This window comes from Cryptomeria japonica, chromosome 6, assembly GCF_030272615.1.
Source record: "Cryptomeria japonica chromosome 6, Sugi_1.0, whole genome shotgun sequence".
NCBI lineage: Eukaryota > Viridiplantae > Streptophyta > Pinopsida > Cupressales > Cupressaceae > Cryptomeria > Cryptomeria japonica.
This window is the reverse complement of record NC_081410.1, coordinates 378,374,268-378,389,660: the sequence shown is the minus strand read 5'-3', so window position 1 is coordinate 378,389,660 and position 15,393 is coordinate 378,374,268.

The window sequence follows — 15,393 nt, the reverse complement described above, 5'->3', positions numbered from 1 at the left end:
TTGATGTAAGTGGATCTATCGAACCAAGTTTACAATGGATGGTATTGTGGATAAGTATAAGGCTCGACTTTTGGTGAAAGGTTTCTCTCATGTTCCAAGTGTTGACTATACTGAGACCTTTGTGCCCGTAGCCAAGATGAACTCCATTCACTTAACACTTGCTATTGTTGCAACTCATGGTTGGGTTGTACATCAGATGGATGTGAAGAGTGCTTTTCTTCATAGTGATCTTGATGAGGAGATTTATATGGAGCAGCCATAGGGTTTCATCCAGGATACTTCCTTGGTTTTCAGACTAAGGAAATCTCTCTATGGCCTCAAGCAAGCCTCCAGGGCTTGGTAAACCAAGATGGATTCCTTTCTTCTCTCAGCAGGGTTCACCAGGTGTCATTCTGATGCGAATGTCTACATTTTGTGATAGGATGACTCTCACTTGATACTTGTGCTCTATGTTGATGATTTGATCATTACAGTGAGCACTACATCCATCATTAGCAGTTTCAAATCTGGTTTTTATGACAGATTTGCTATGACTGACTTGGGTCTTTTGCACTACTTTCTCAGGATGGAGATTTCACAGTCACCTTCTAGGATTATACTATTGCAGCCCAAGTATGCTCTTGATCTTCTTGCATGTTTTCATATGGATAATTATAAGCCTGCACCGACTCCCTTTCTTTTAGGAATCAAGCTTGAGACTCAGTTTTCTTCTCCACTAGTTGATGCCACATTGTATCGTCAACTTGTGGGTAGTCTCATCTACTTGACTCATACATGCCCTGATATTTCATTTGCAGTTAACATGGCTTCCCGCTTCATGTAGGAACCACATGAGCTTCATTGGAAAGACGCCAAACGCATCCTTCATTACATCCAGGGTACACATCACTATGGGATTCACTATGCAGCAGGCACGAGACTTCGCTTGGTTGGTTACACAAACTTTGATTGGGTTGGCGATCTTGATGATCATAAGTCTACTTCAGGTTACAGTTTTCACCTTGGTTTAGGCCCCATTTGTTGGTAGAGCAAGAAGTAGCATTCTATTGCTCTCTCTTCAACTGAGGTTGTATCAAGGAGTTGTTAATGCAGCAACTGAGACCATTTGGCTTCAATAGATTCTCACAGAGTTTGGGTTCACCACTCCATGACCGACAGTTCTATATTGCGACAATTGGAGTGCTACTGCTATCTCGAAGAACCCGGTCCAGCACCAATGGACCAAACATATTGAGATCCATATGCACTATATCTAAGAGTTGATTCAGGAGCAAGTCATTCATTTACAGTATTGTTCTCTAGCAAAGCAAGTTGCAGACATATTCACCAAACCTTTCACCAAGAGTAAGTTCCAGCAGTTGTGAGCTCTCTTGGGGGTGTGGGATGTCTCATTAGGGGGGTCAGCTAACTTCTCCTTCCTCTCTTATGGGGGGACTTTTTCCTCTTTGAGTGTTTGTCCTTCTTCTTTGAGAGTCTTTTACACATTCATCTCTCTTTTGGGGGGAGTTTTTTCCCTCTAGTTTTTCTCCCTTTCTCCGTTTGTGAGAGATTGCATTGCATATTGTACATGGGTACCTATCATGGCCTTGTAGCTGGGACCCATCTTGCATTGTTGACTTGAGTCTTCATTCCCCTAAGTTGCACTTAAGGGGGGGTGTTGGTGTAAATAAATATTCATTATGGATATTATTACACTTTACTTAAGTTAACTTAGGATAATGCATCTCTTCGTAGTCTGGATTTGAGACACTTAGGGAAGTGTGCACATAGGGATATAGCTTGTAGCAGAAATTCCACCTTTTGTGGTCTTATTTTGTTGTTACACTCCACATTTCGTGGGTCATCCACCTCTTGTGGATTTTATTATATTATTTCTCCTACCTACCCCTAGTATTTCTTACCTACGCTTGTTTCTCATTGATCCACATGTCATGATTGTGTGCTCATACATCCATATGGCCTTGCCTATATAAGTAGGCCTATATTCATTGTATTGGTGAATCCAGTTGATCATTTGCATATTGATGAGAATACAGTTTGTTATTGTCATTCTTTTGTCTCTCTTTTACACTTTTCATTATACCCTTGATCTTGGCAAAATCTCACAATTTTTGAGAAAATCATCCATCCAAAACACAAGTGTTAAAAATTCAAAAATAGCAGAAGCAAAGAAATTGGGGCAACTTAGCGCATAGGAGAAACTTCCTAGCACGTATCAACCATTCTTTAGCGCGTCTTAACCAAAACATAGCACTTTCAGCAGTCGCATTAGCACATAACCAATATCACACTGGTAAAACTTTCAATGGCACTTTTTGTCACTAGCTTAGTGCATTTAAACATCAGCTTAGCACATCAGAGACATATCTAAGCGCTTTCAGCTTAAACAGTAGCGCATAATTCAGACATATTAGCATGTGACTTTTCCAAACAAGTCAGTTTCAAACAGTCTGAGTCAACGTGTAGGAGAGGCAACTTAGCACATAGAGGACCTTCTCTAGCGCATCTGAACCATTCATTAGTGCATCCAGTCTCTGTTTTAGCGCATCTTAAAAACCCAAAAAAATAGAGAGCGAATCAGGCATTTCAGGAAAAATTTATCAACATGCTTGACTACCCTTTTAGGTCCTTTAGCAAACTCAGCAATCAAAATCTGAATCAAATTATAAAAGAAAAAAATTCCAAAATCAACAAGGCACCCTTAGAACAAATTATTCAAATCTTAAAGTAGCTCGAGATAAGACTTCATCCAACAAAATCAGGCAGTATCATAATAGTGATCAAAGTTCAACCATCTAACGGATTCTATCAAAACAATATACCTAGTTTAAATCTTAAGTTGTCAAATCAAGTTTCCATATCGGGAGACTTTTATCCATATCATTTAATACACTTTTTCATGGAGATGAATCTAACTAAACCTCTACTTCATAAATTAAACTTGAGTTTTCAAATGAAGTATCCAAATCCAACATCAACGGCAACCATTGATCATTCGTGTATGACCACTCCTCATATTTTGAGAAGAGCAAGTATTGATCACAAAACTAAGTTGGAGAAGAGACAACCTAGTTCTAAGGCACTTGTGAGAAGGAATAAATTTCTCTATATCAATCACCAACTCTTTGCATCGCATCACGCATTCTTGTTTCATATATGATTGTATATCCAAGGAAAAGAAAATGAGTTTGACAAAGAACCTTTAAGAAGAAGATCTTATATTCAAAAAGCGACATTCAACCAACGCCTAAATTGTGGAGGAAGGATCGATCCTGCTTTATTCCCACAGTTATGTATCACATATAATGAAGCTCGAGCTCAACCACCTACACCACCCAAGACTCCCATAGAGGATGAAGAATTCATCACAGTACAAATTTACTAAATGCTCGTTGTCACTTGATCTCAGAGAAACAAACAAGGTGAATCACAACCAGAATCAAGTATGAGTCATAGATTATCCAACCCTTTTGATGAGTATGCCAATATGGGCGAAACAAAGATCACCGAGGAACTTCTCTAAGAGTGTCAAGAAAACCCATCATTTCAAAGACTTATTGACGCATACAAGGAAAAAAATCTACTCATGCTAACTAGAAAAGGAGTTACACTTCCTGAAGATTTTGATACCGAAAACATAAGGAATGTAAACGAGAGAATTTTTAGAACAAGGTCTAGAATTTACGCCTATCAAGACCAACAAAGAGAAGAAGAAACACATGATCTAGAAAACATACATGAGCAAAACAATACACCCGAACACAACCATGCCAATAGTCAGGATAATCTTAATGAAAGGGAGGAAGCTCTCCCTCAACATACAAATGCACCCATGGGCACTCTTACACAACAAATTCAAATGTTGCAAAGGCAAATGTAGGACATGCAACAAGGAACCACGGTGCAATACTCCATGGATGAGATATGTCCTTATCCTTTTGACAGGAGATTGAACATGGTACCCGTTGTCACTCAAATTGCACCCATAGTGCACAAGCTAAATGGTCAAGCAACTTGGTGACACATGAGATAATTCTCATGCTTGTGGGTTGCCTATAGTGAGAATTAACCTCCAGATGAAGGGTTGGTTCCTTGTGAAAAAATCTAAACCTTTACCGAGAAAAGGGATAGGAAAACTTAAAATGAAAATAGAAAGAAATTGCAAATGCTAAACGAAGGTGAAGCATCAATAAGATATCTCAAAATGACAAAGATACAATCCTAAAAACACCAATCTGCACAAATAGACTTCTGGTTCATAACACATAAATATTTCATGCAAAGGTTTTAACTTCAAGAAATTGAAAGGAAAAGAGAAACATTCACAATCAACCAAATGAACCAATTTATCACAATGCACAACCTGTGACTTACAAATGAGACAGAAAATTTAAAGGTTATCTAGACAATAACAAAATAAACTAACTCTCAATCAAGGATAAGAAAATGAACTATAAAGACATAAGGCATAAGCTGGTAATTTTTATTCAAAATTTTATCATAAAACTACATATGAGCTACAAGAATGTATTCTCTGCTAAAACCAGCCAGAGAAACATCAAGAACTAGTGAAGAAAGATAAAACTTTTTCACTTTATACAAAAGCCTTCCAAAAGGTAGAGGAAAGATAACTCCAGAATGACTGAAGATGAACTCCCACTAAAAATATCTCCTCTGAAAAACTAATCCTCTCGTATAAATAAAAAAGCCATAAAAAGGCTCAAAAACATGAGAAAAAATCATGCAATTCAGTTCAAACTCTTAATCAACAAAAAGTTGACCCATATGGCACTCAAAATCAATCCTTATCACCTCAAGATCACAACAAAGACTCATGTAGACTTGCTCTGAGCTGAGTAACCGGATCTCAAACTACCTGATGGTTTTTTCTTCTCAATTCGGATGGATCCTTGGACGCTACTTTGCCTGCCACCACTTTTGGCTTATGACTATAACTAGCATTGCTTTCTTCATCGGGTCATTGGGTTAGCACTAAAATGATTATTCTGATGGCCGATGATACACTCCATTTCACCTTCTTTTCTATCGAGTCAGCCACGTGTCACATCCTGGTTGGTTTCAGGGTTCCTGCCCTGCCATCTTAGCATAGCCTCGACTCACTGCCAAAATGAAGCTCTTCCGTCAATCAACCTTAATCTGCATTCTTTATGTCTTCCTCTGAATTGCTTCTTTAGAAGGCCCAACTACTTGGTCGCCAAGTTGCTTGAGATAGTTGGGCGAGCAACTTTTCCTTGTGGCTTAGCGACCACCGTTGGATTTGTGCGATCACCGTTGGATGTGATCAAATCTGCTTGATCTTTACTCCGACTGATCTTTCTTCTTGTGCCATGTCATCAATGTGTGTCACCCTTTGATTTTCTTGCAAATCCAATTTGTCTTCCATCTAGAACTTGACCCACTTTGTCGCCAAGTCGCGGCGATAACCCGGGTGAGCAACTTTTCCTTGCGGCTTAGCAACCACGATCGGATCTGTGACTAGACTGCCACCTATCTTGTTGCATGTTACCATGTGTCAACTTGTGATTTTCTCAGAGTCCACCTCGGCACCACTTGGTCTGCCACTTGTCACGAGGGTATTCATTCTGAGCACTTCACAATCGCAGTACAGTGATAGTCATGGATAGCCCAGAATGTCACTTCGTCGTTCGATCTCTCTTGATCTGATGGTCAATCTTTACTCCTTGTTCTGCCACATCATCAGTCACCAAGTCTTGGTGATAATCCAGTGTGCATCATTTCATTGCGACATAGCGACAGCCATTAGATCTCTATGATCTACGTTTGATCTTTACTGACTTGCTCGACCTTTAGCCTCTTTCCGCCACCCGGTCACAAAATTAAGACACCTTGAGATGCACACGCATGCGCAGTCCATGGGGTGATGAGACACTTCTTGTCAAAAGCTCGTAAGATTTGACACTATAATTATGTGTGACTTTAGATTTAAATACAAAAATACTTCTCCCCGTGACCAATGTGGGATAAATGTTCTTCCTGCTTGGCGACTAAAAATGCTTGGAAGTTATCTAACCTTTTAAAACCCTCTTTGGCACTCAAGTAAAACTTTACATAGGCTGATTGCATTTGCTCTAAGCTTCCTTTGTCCTTTCATCAGCTACGCAGGGATTCAACGATATACTTGCCAACATGAATTTGCTTGAAGGTTTTAATAGGCCACGCTATTTCATCTGCAATGGAGCATAAATATCTCTGTGGTCTACAGCATGCTGAGATCAACCCTCGTGGGAGACATATTTTAACCCATATGTTGTCTTACTTTCTTCTATCTACACATGAAGCAAACAAGTTAGACAAAAATAGTGCATTTCTCCCTAGTTCATGATTTGATCTTTTCAAAATGAATGAATGCAAGGCTTCATTAGGGCACTAATTTTGGCATGTGCAAAATTTGGTAACATTTTTGGTGACTTCTGTGAAGTGTTTGCCTGCTAAACACTATAGACTAGTCATGGCTTATTCATTGGTCTTATGGAGTCATTTCAACCCTCTCTCTAAATGGAACTTCTTGAAAATTCAGATTCTCTGCAGCATAACAACAAAACAAAACAGGAAAACTAGGAAAAAATAAGTGGTGCTGCCTAAAACAAAAACCACAAAACTGTGCATGAGCACTTATTGAACAAATAGAAAAGAAAAAATAGAATTTGTATTGGCACTTATTAGCTTAAATGAAATCTCAAAGTCAAGCTTTGAGATGAATCCCATTAACTAGGATTGGAAGGGTCTCACCATTCAACTTTGAAAGTTGAAAAGCATTATGTTGCTTTTTCTCAATAATGATGTATGGGCCATCCCATATGGCATCAAATTTAGTATTCTTTCTAGGCTTACTCTTTAATTCATCTCATTTCAAAACCAAATCTCCCTCATTGAAAACTCTTAGAGCTGCCTTTCTGTCGAAAGTCCTCTTCATTTGAGCTTGATGATTTTCAATAGTCCACAATGCTTGCTTTCTTACCTCCTCCAACTCTATTAGTTATGCCAACCTAACCTACATGGGTTCTTCTTGAGACATTTCTAGCTCTCTAATCAGATTTAGTGTAGGCATTTCAACTGAAATTGGGAGTCTTGCCTATTTACCATAAACAAGGACAAAGGGAGATATACCTATAGCTCTCTTAAGGGTGATCCTATCAGCCCACAATGCATGTTTCAACTGAGTGTGCCAAATTCTTTGATTATCTTCTATTGTCCTCTTGATTATCATAATCAAGTTCTTATTAGTAGACTCAGCTTGTCCATTATCCTAAGGGTAATAATTGGACGAATTATTCAAAAATATATTGTTCTGGACAACCCAATCAGTAATCTTAAATCCTACAAAATCTAATGCATTGTCTAAAATAATAGAATCAGGGATACCAAACCTTGCTACTAAGTCCTGATAAAAGTTTAGGACTACACTTTCATTTGCCTCTTTCAAGGGTACAACTTTAGTCATCTTGGTAAAGTAATTAGTGGCTATCAAGATCTATTTATGCCCAGAAATTGAAGGTGGATTGATGACTCTGATAAAATCAAGACCCCACTTCATGAATGGTTGTTCAATTTGAACAGGTTGCAGGTGTAAAGCTGCCATCTTCTGTTTGCCTGCAAATATTGCACAATTCTTACATTTCCTTACCCAAGCATAGGCATCTTTATGCAAATCAGGCCAAATATATCCTACCCTCGTGATCTTTAATGTTGTATTCCATGGTGAAAAGTGACCACCAACTGGTCCATTATGGAATTCCTCTAATATTCTATTAGTTTGATTTGAATCTATGCATCTTAAGAATACGCACACCATTAAAATCTTTTCTAAACAAAATTCAATCCAAAATGATATAAGGGATAGCTTGAAGTCTATATTATCTTCGTTTAGCATTGTTTAGGCCTTTAGGACACTCACCAGTCTGAAGAAAATTCATCACTTCTTGCACCCAACTTGTAGGAGGTGTTGCTACAACAATTAGCTCATTATCTTCATGAACTAGGACAACTTCTTCACTTTCTTGTTCGGTGTTTTCATTGTGACCAGTGAGTTGTTCGCATAATCTTTTACCTCTAATCAGCTTCATTGCCTTTATATTGACATCATACTCCATCACTTTCGTGATCCAACCAACTCTTTTATCATTAAGATCTCTATTCAACAAAAATTCTTTTATACTGGGATGAGCAACCATTGGGTGAATTTTGTTATTTGAAAGCATATGTCTAAATTTCTTTAGACTTCTAATGACTTCAAATGCATTTTTCTCAACAAAAAAATAATTTTGTTCGTACCCTTCTAGGCATTGGCTGAAGAATGCTATTGGTTGTTCCAATCCCTCATCATTCTATTGAATCAACATAGCTGAAATAGTATCAAAAGTACCAAAAGCATATAATATAAAATCCTTTGCAAAGTATGGATTAATCAAAGTAGGTGTTGATGCTATGGGAGTCTTAATTTCTTCAAAATTATTCTTAGCCTCTTTGGACCAGCTAAAAGTAACATTTTTCTTAAGCATGCTAGTCAATGGCTTCAAAAGAAATGCTATATTAGAGATGAATCTCCTTACAAAATTGATTCTGCCTATAAAGCTTTGAAGGCCTTTCTTATGTGCAGGTAAAGGAAAAGATAAAATAGCACTTACCCTCTCCAAATCTATGGTTATTCCATGTTTGGAGACAATATAGCCCAACAACTTACCCTCGTGTACGGCAAAAATGCACTTTTTGGGATTTAAAGATATTCCATATTCTCTACATCTTTCAAAAATCTTCCTTAAGTGAGAAAAGTGCTCTTCCACATGCTTTGAAAAAATGGTTACGTCATCAAGATAAACCAAAACACATTTATTTATAAGACCTTGGAAGGCCATATCCATTGCCCTCTAAAAGGTTGCTCCTACATTAGACAAACCAAAATGAATTTTCCTATATGTTATTGTTCCCTATTTTGTAGTAAAGGCAGTTTTAAATTGGTCATCCTCTTTTACCAGAATCTAATTATAACCAGAATAACCATCAAGTAGTGAAAATCTATCTGAACCTGAAACTACTTGTAAGATCTACTCCATTGAGGGCAACAGGTAATGATCTTTTAGAGAAGCTCTATTAAGATCTCTAAAGTCTACACAAAGTCTAAGCTCACCATTCTTCTTTCTTATGGGAACCAAATTTGAAACCCAAGATGTATGCTTTATAGGAAAGATGATATTACCTTGGATCAACTTGTTTAGTTTTGTCTTCATGAGATGCTCGAGTTTTGGATTAAGGGGCCTTCACTTTTGTCTCATAGGCTTGGCATCAACTTCCAACTCTATGGTGTGTTGGGCTAATGTGGGATTAAATCCCTTCAAATCTTCATACTTCCATACAAATACATCATTGAACTCTTGACAAAGCAAAACAAATGTCTATTTATCATCAGTTGTACATACATTTTCAAGCTTTAATAACTTATCTCTGAAGATCTCAATAGGTTTGTAGTTCTCCTCTTTAACCAGCATGCTGCCCTTTTCCTTTCTAACCTTATCATTTGTGTTAAAGATTGACTCAAGGGTTACCAATCCCTTTGGCAGCTTATTATTTTTCAATTGAAGAATCTGATTTTCATATTGCTTTACAAACTTATGCTAATTACTAGCTGCAAATTCAGCCTCTTCAATAAGAAAATTAATAATTTGTTCATCTGAATCAAAGACTTGCCAATTGACATTGTTATCTGGAATTGAAGGCCTAACAACCACTTTGACATATTGTTATCTTTCAATATTGCTTACCTCATCTAGTATGTCAAATTGAGCACCCAAGGCAGCTAACTTATCTGCTTCCTTATTTTGATTTCTAGGCACTGATAGCAGATTGAAAGAATCAAATTCTTCAATTAAGTCCCATATCTTATGCTTATACATTTTAAGGACATCATTTTTAGTCACATTGACACCTCTTACTTTATTTACCACTAGCTCACTATCCCCAAATACTTGCAAACACTTTACATTTCCTTTTCTAGCCCATTCCAATCCATGCACAAGTGACTCATATTCAACTATATTATTAGTACAGCTAAAAGAAAATCTAAAGGCTGAAAAGTATTTCTTACCTTCAGGAGAGATTAACATAACACCACCACTAGAACCAACCTTGCTCCTTGATCCATCAAAATAGAGTTTCCACAATTCATTGTTCTATTGTTCACCCTACAGATTGGACAATCGATTGTCATCCTTTTTGAGATTAGGGAAAGCGACACCTTCTTCATGGATCATATAGACACCTAGCTCTAATTCTTCCATATGCTTGAATGGATCTTCCTCATCATTCTCTACTACCCATTCATTTAATACTGCATTGGGTATCCCTTCTATTGGAGTGTTTGGATCTGGGATATTAGGTTGTTCATTAGATTCTTGTATAGACAAATTTGCATTAACAACGCTTGGGATGTATGGTTCTATATGATCATTAGCTAACAATTCTGATTTTATGGTCACTTTGGTACCATATCTTGTTCTGAAAAACATGTGTGACCAATCAGAAGAGAAATACCCACCCAGCTTGGCTGTGAAATCTCTGGACAAGCATAAAGTAAAGTAAGATGGAAGATCTATGATGTAGACATCTTGTGGGATTGACAAGTTTGGGCATGCATGCAATATGAGATCCAAATTTTTAATCACACCTATTGTGTTTACTACTGTCCCATCTAACTGGACTACCCCTTTTGAAAGAGGCTCATACGTCAAACCTAGCTTATCAACTATCTTCTTTGGCATGACAGAACTACTTTCACCTAAATCAATCATACAATTATGCACTAGGTGTTGACCTATGATTAAAGTCAGATAAAAGGGAGGGGGTTTAACCTTCTAAGTTTGTTGTTCGCCCTTCTTTTCTTAAGGGGCATTGGATAAGATGACGTTGGTTTTCTCATTAGGAAGCTCTTGTGACAAAGAGATGTTAGACAAGTCATTTTTAAGCAAATCTTTTTGCCTTGGTAGAGCTAAGGAATCCCACATTGAGACACTGGCATGCATCTTTTTCAATTGATCCAAAATATTAAATGAGCTTGTACTAACCTTTTGCTTCCCTCTTTTAACAACGACATCCTCTTGAACTTGTGTTATTGGTAATTGACCTCTTGGCTTATCCTTGTTGACCACTGGTTGCCCTTTTGGTAGGATTTGTATATTTGGAGTGCGTTGAGGTCGAGGTGGTGCTTGTCTGCTTGTAGAAGCCTAATTGATGCCTTTATCAGCTTGTTGTCCTATATCAATTGCTCTCTTTTTGGATCGTGTATTGGTTGCAATAGAAGTGTAGGACTGATTCTGATCTTATGGCTGATTTACTCCACAGAATTCTTCACCTTGCCAATTGACCAAGGTAACATCCAGGCCTTGTTCAGAATAAGAAACTTGTTGATCATGAGTTCCATGAGTACTGTCTTTTGAGACAATGACATTATTTTGTACCATGAGTGCTTGATGTAGCATACCATTCAAACAAGTGGTCTGATTATGAGGTTGTTTGCAAGGATAACACCAATCATAATCCGATGCCATGTTGTTTTGAGTTGGGGTGATATCTTTGGATGTGCTGGTAGTGTTGGGATTGTAAGGTATATTCGATATTTGATTATAATTTCTCCTTTGAACCTGAGGGTCAACTTGATAAGGAGGCTTGTTTTGTTGATTATTCTAATAAGGGGATTGATAAGGCTTGGTGTTCTGATAAACTTGCTTCTCAATATTGGTCATTTTGTTACCAAAGCCTTAGAACATGGTTTTCATTTCATTTTTAAACTCCTAAAACTCTTGATTCGAGAGTGTGACAGTATTTGCTTGAGTTGCAACTTGATAATTCAGTGTTGGTAAAGGTGGGACAATGACTAGAGGAGGCTCTAAAAAAGGTACAATAGGCTGTATGTCTAGAAATATGTGCATTGGGGGCCTAGGGGCTATTTTACCGGCCTAAATTAGGCATTTTTCTGCCCTAATAGCAACATCAAATGCATTTGGTAGAGTATTTGTACCCATAGACTTAATCATTACTAAAATGTCACTATTAAGGGCTCTAAGATAAGATAGAAATGCATGAGTAGGAGTAGGCCTTACCATGATAGGTATTCTGCTCCAAGTCTTCTGGAAACAAAAATTGAAGTCGGTCATTTGCTCTTGAGGGGATCTCTTTATGGTACTCAGTTGTTCTAATAGTGACAAATGGTAAGATTTGTCCTCAAACTGTGAATTTAATCTATCACCTAGCTAATCCCAGGTATCAATTGAGTTTACAGGTAGTCCTCTAAACCACTGAAGTGCTTTCCCTTTAAATGAGGCAGCCAAGAGTCTGATTGCAACATTCTCTTGTGTGATATGATGTACACCACACAACAAAGCTACATCCCTTATATGTTCTATGGGAGTGGTTTGATCTTCTCCTATGAAAAAATGTAGGCTTTTCAATGCTGCTATAGGAATATCATCATAATGAGTAAGATTCAAAGGGCTACCTTGATTGAAAGGTACAAAAGGCTAAGCTCTTGGCAGAGCCATTGGGATAACATGTGAATTTACTTGTGGACTCTGGGTAATAGGTGGTTGGATTGGATTTTGCAAAAAGAGGATTTATGTGGGTGGCCAAATTAGGTTGAGAATTAGGTAGATGAGAAGAAATAGATAGGAGATCAGAATCTGGAATTTCCTGAAAAACTTCAACTAAAGAACTTTCTGGAAAGGCAACTGCTGAATTTGTTGCTTTCTCTGTTGTTTTTGTTGTCCTTGACCTTCTCTACGATGGTGGTATCTCAATATGTTCAGTTGGATCCTCGCTCTGTTTGGTTTGATACTTTCTCATATGCTAAAAAATGTCACTAGATCTGCATAGAAACCAAGAAAATGAGTCACCAGGTATGAAAATTGTTGCCTCTGAAGGCTGGAATTGCTGCTCCTCACACCAAAAGTAGCAAGAGTGAATATTTGTTGAACTGAGATAGTTCAAACGTGTCCCACCAGGCATGCCAAAAACTGTTCTCACTCAAATTGCACCCATAGTGCACAAGCTGAAAGCTCAAGCAACTTGGTGACACATGGGATAATTCTCAGGTCTATGGGTTGCCTATAGTGAGAATTAACTTCCAGATGAAGGGTTGGTTCCTTGTGAAAAACTCTAAACCTTTACCGAGAAAGGGGATAGGAAAACTTAAAATGAAACCAGAAAGAAATTGCAAATGCTAAATGAAGGTGAAGCATCAATAAGATATCTCAAAATGACAGAGATACAATCCTAAAAATACTAATCTGTACAAATAGACTTCTAGTTCATAACACATAAATATTTCATGCAAAGGATTTAAACTTCAAGAAATTGAAAGGAAAAGAGAAACTTTCACAATCAACCAAATGAACCAATTTATCACAATGCACAACTTGTGACTTACAAATGAGACAGAAAATTCAAAGGTTATCTAGACAATAACACAATAAACTAACTCTCAATCAAGGATAAGAAAATGAATTGTAAAGACATAAGGCATAAGTTGGTAAATTTTATTCAAAATTCTATCATAAAACTACATATGAGCTACAAGAATGTATTCTCTGCTAAAACCAGCTAGAGAAACATCAAGAACTAGTGAAGAAAGATTAAACTTTTTCACTTTATACAAAAGCCTTCCAAAAGGTAGAGGAAAGATAACTCCAGAATGATTGAAGATGAACTCCCACTAAAAATATCTCCTCTGAAAACTGATCCTCTCATAGAAATAAAAGAGCAATCAAAAAGGCTCAAAAACATGAGAAAAACTCATGCAATTCAGTTCAAACTCTTAGTCAACTAAAAGTTGACCCATATGGCACTCAAAATCAATCCTTATCACCTCAAGATCATGAGAAAGACTCATGCGGACTTGCTCTGAGTTGATTAACCGGACCTCAAACTACCTGATGGCTTTTTCTTCTCATATCACATGAATCCCTGGATGCTACTTTGCCTGCCACCACTTTTGGCTTCTAACTGTAACTAGCATTGCTTTCTTCATCGGGTCATCTAGTTAGCACTGAAATTCTTATTTTGATGGTCGATAATACACTCCATTTCACCCACTTTTCTATCAGGTTGGCCACATGTCACATCCTGGTTGGTTCTGAGGTTCCTGCCCTATCATCTTAGCACGACCTGGACTCACTGTCGGAATGAAGCTCTTTCATCAATCAACCTTAATCTGCATTTTTTATTTCTTCCTCCAAATTTCTTCTTTAGCAGGCCCCACTACTTGGTCACCAAGTGGCATGAGATAGCTGGGCGAGCAACTTTTCCTTGCGGCTTAGTGACCATCATTGGATCTGTGCGATCACTGTTGGATGTGATCAAATCTGCTCGATCTTTACTCTGGCTGATCTTTGTTCTTGTGTTGATTCATCAAAGTGTGTCACCCTTTTATTTTCTCATGGGTCCACTTTGTCTTCCATCTGGACCTAGACCCACCTTGTCACCAAGTCGCGATGATAACCTAGGCGAGCAACTTTTCCTTGCGGCTTAGCGACCACCGACAGATCTGTGCGATCACCATGTCACCAACCACTAGACTGCCACCTATCTTGTTGCATGTTACCACATGTCAACTTGTGATTTTCTAAGAGGTCACCTCGGCACCACCTGGTCTGCCACCTGTTGCGAGGGTATTTGTTCCGGGCACTTCACAACTATGGTACAGTCACAGTCATGGATAGCCCTAGAATGTCACTCTGTCATTCGATCTCTCTTGATCTGATGGTCGAACTTGACTCCTTGTTCTTCTACTTCATCAGTCGCCAAGTCTTGGTGATAATCCGATGTGCATCGTTTCATTATGAAATAGCGACAGTTGTTAGATCTCCGTGATCTACATCCAATCCTTACTGACCTTTAACCTCTTCCCACCAGTTGGTCAGAAAATTAAGATGCCTTGAGATGCGCATGCATGCGGGGTCCACAGGGCGATGAGACACTTCTTGTCTAAAGCTCGTAAGATTTGACACTATAGTTATATGTGACTTTATCTTTAAATACAAAAATGGTCCTCCCCGTGACCAATGTGGGATAAATGTTCTTCCTACTTGGTGACTGAAAATGCTTGGAAGTTCTCTAGCCTTTTAAAACCTCTTTGGTGCTCAAGTAAAACTTTACACAGGCCGATTGCATTTTCTCTAAGCTTCTTTTGGCCTTTCATCGGCCACGTAGGGGATTGGGCAATACACTTGCCAACATGAATTTGATTGAAGGTTTTAATAGGCCAGGCTATTTCATCTGCAATGGAGCATAAATATCTCTGTGGTCTATAGCACGCTGAGCTCAACCCTCATGGGATCCACATTTTAACCCACATGTTGTCTTACTTTC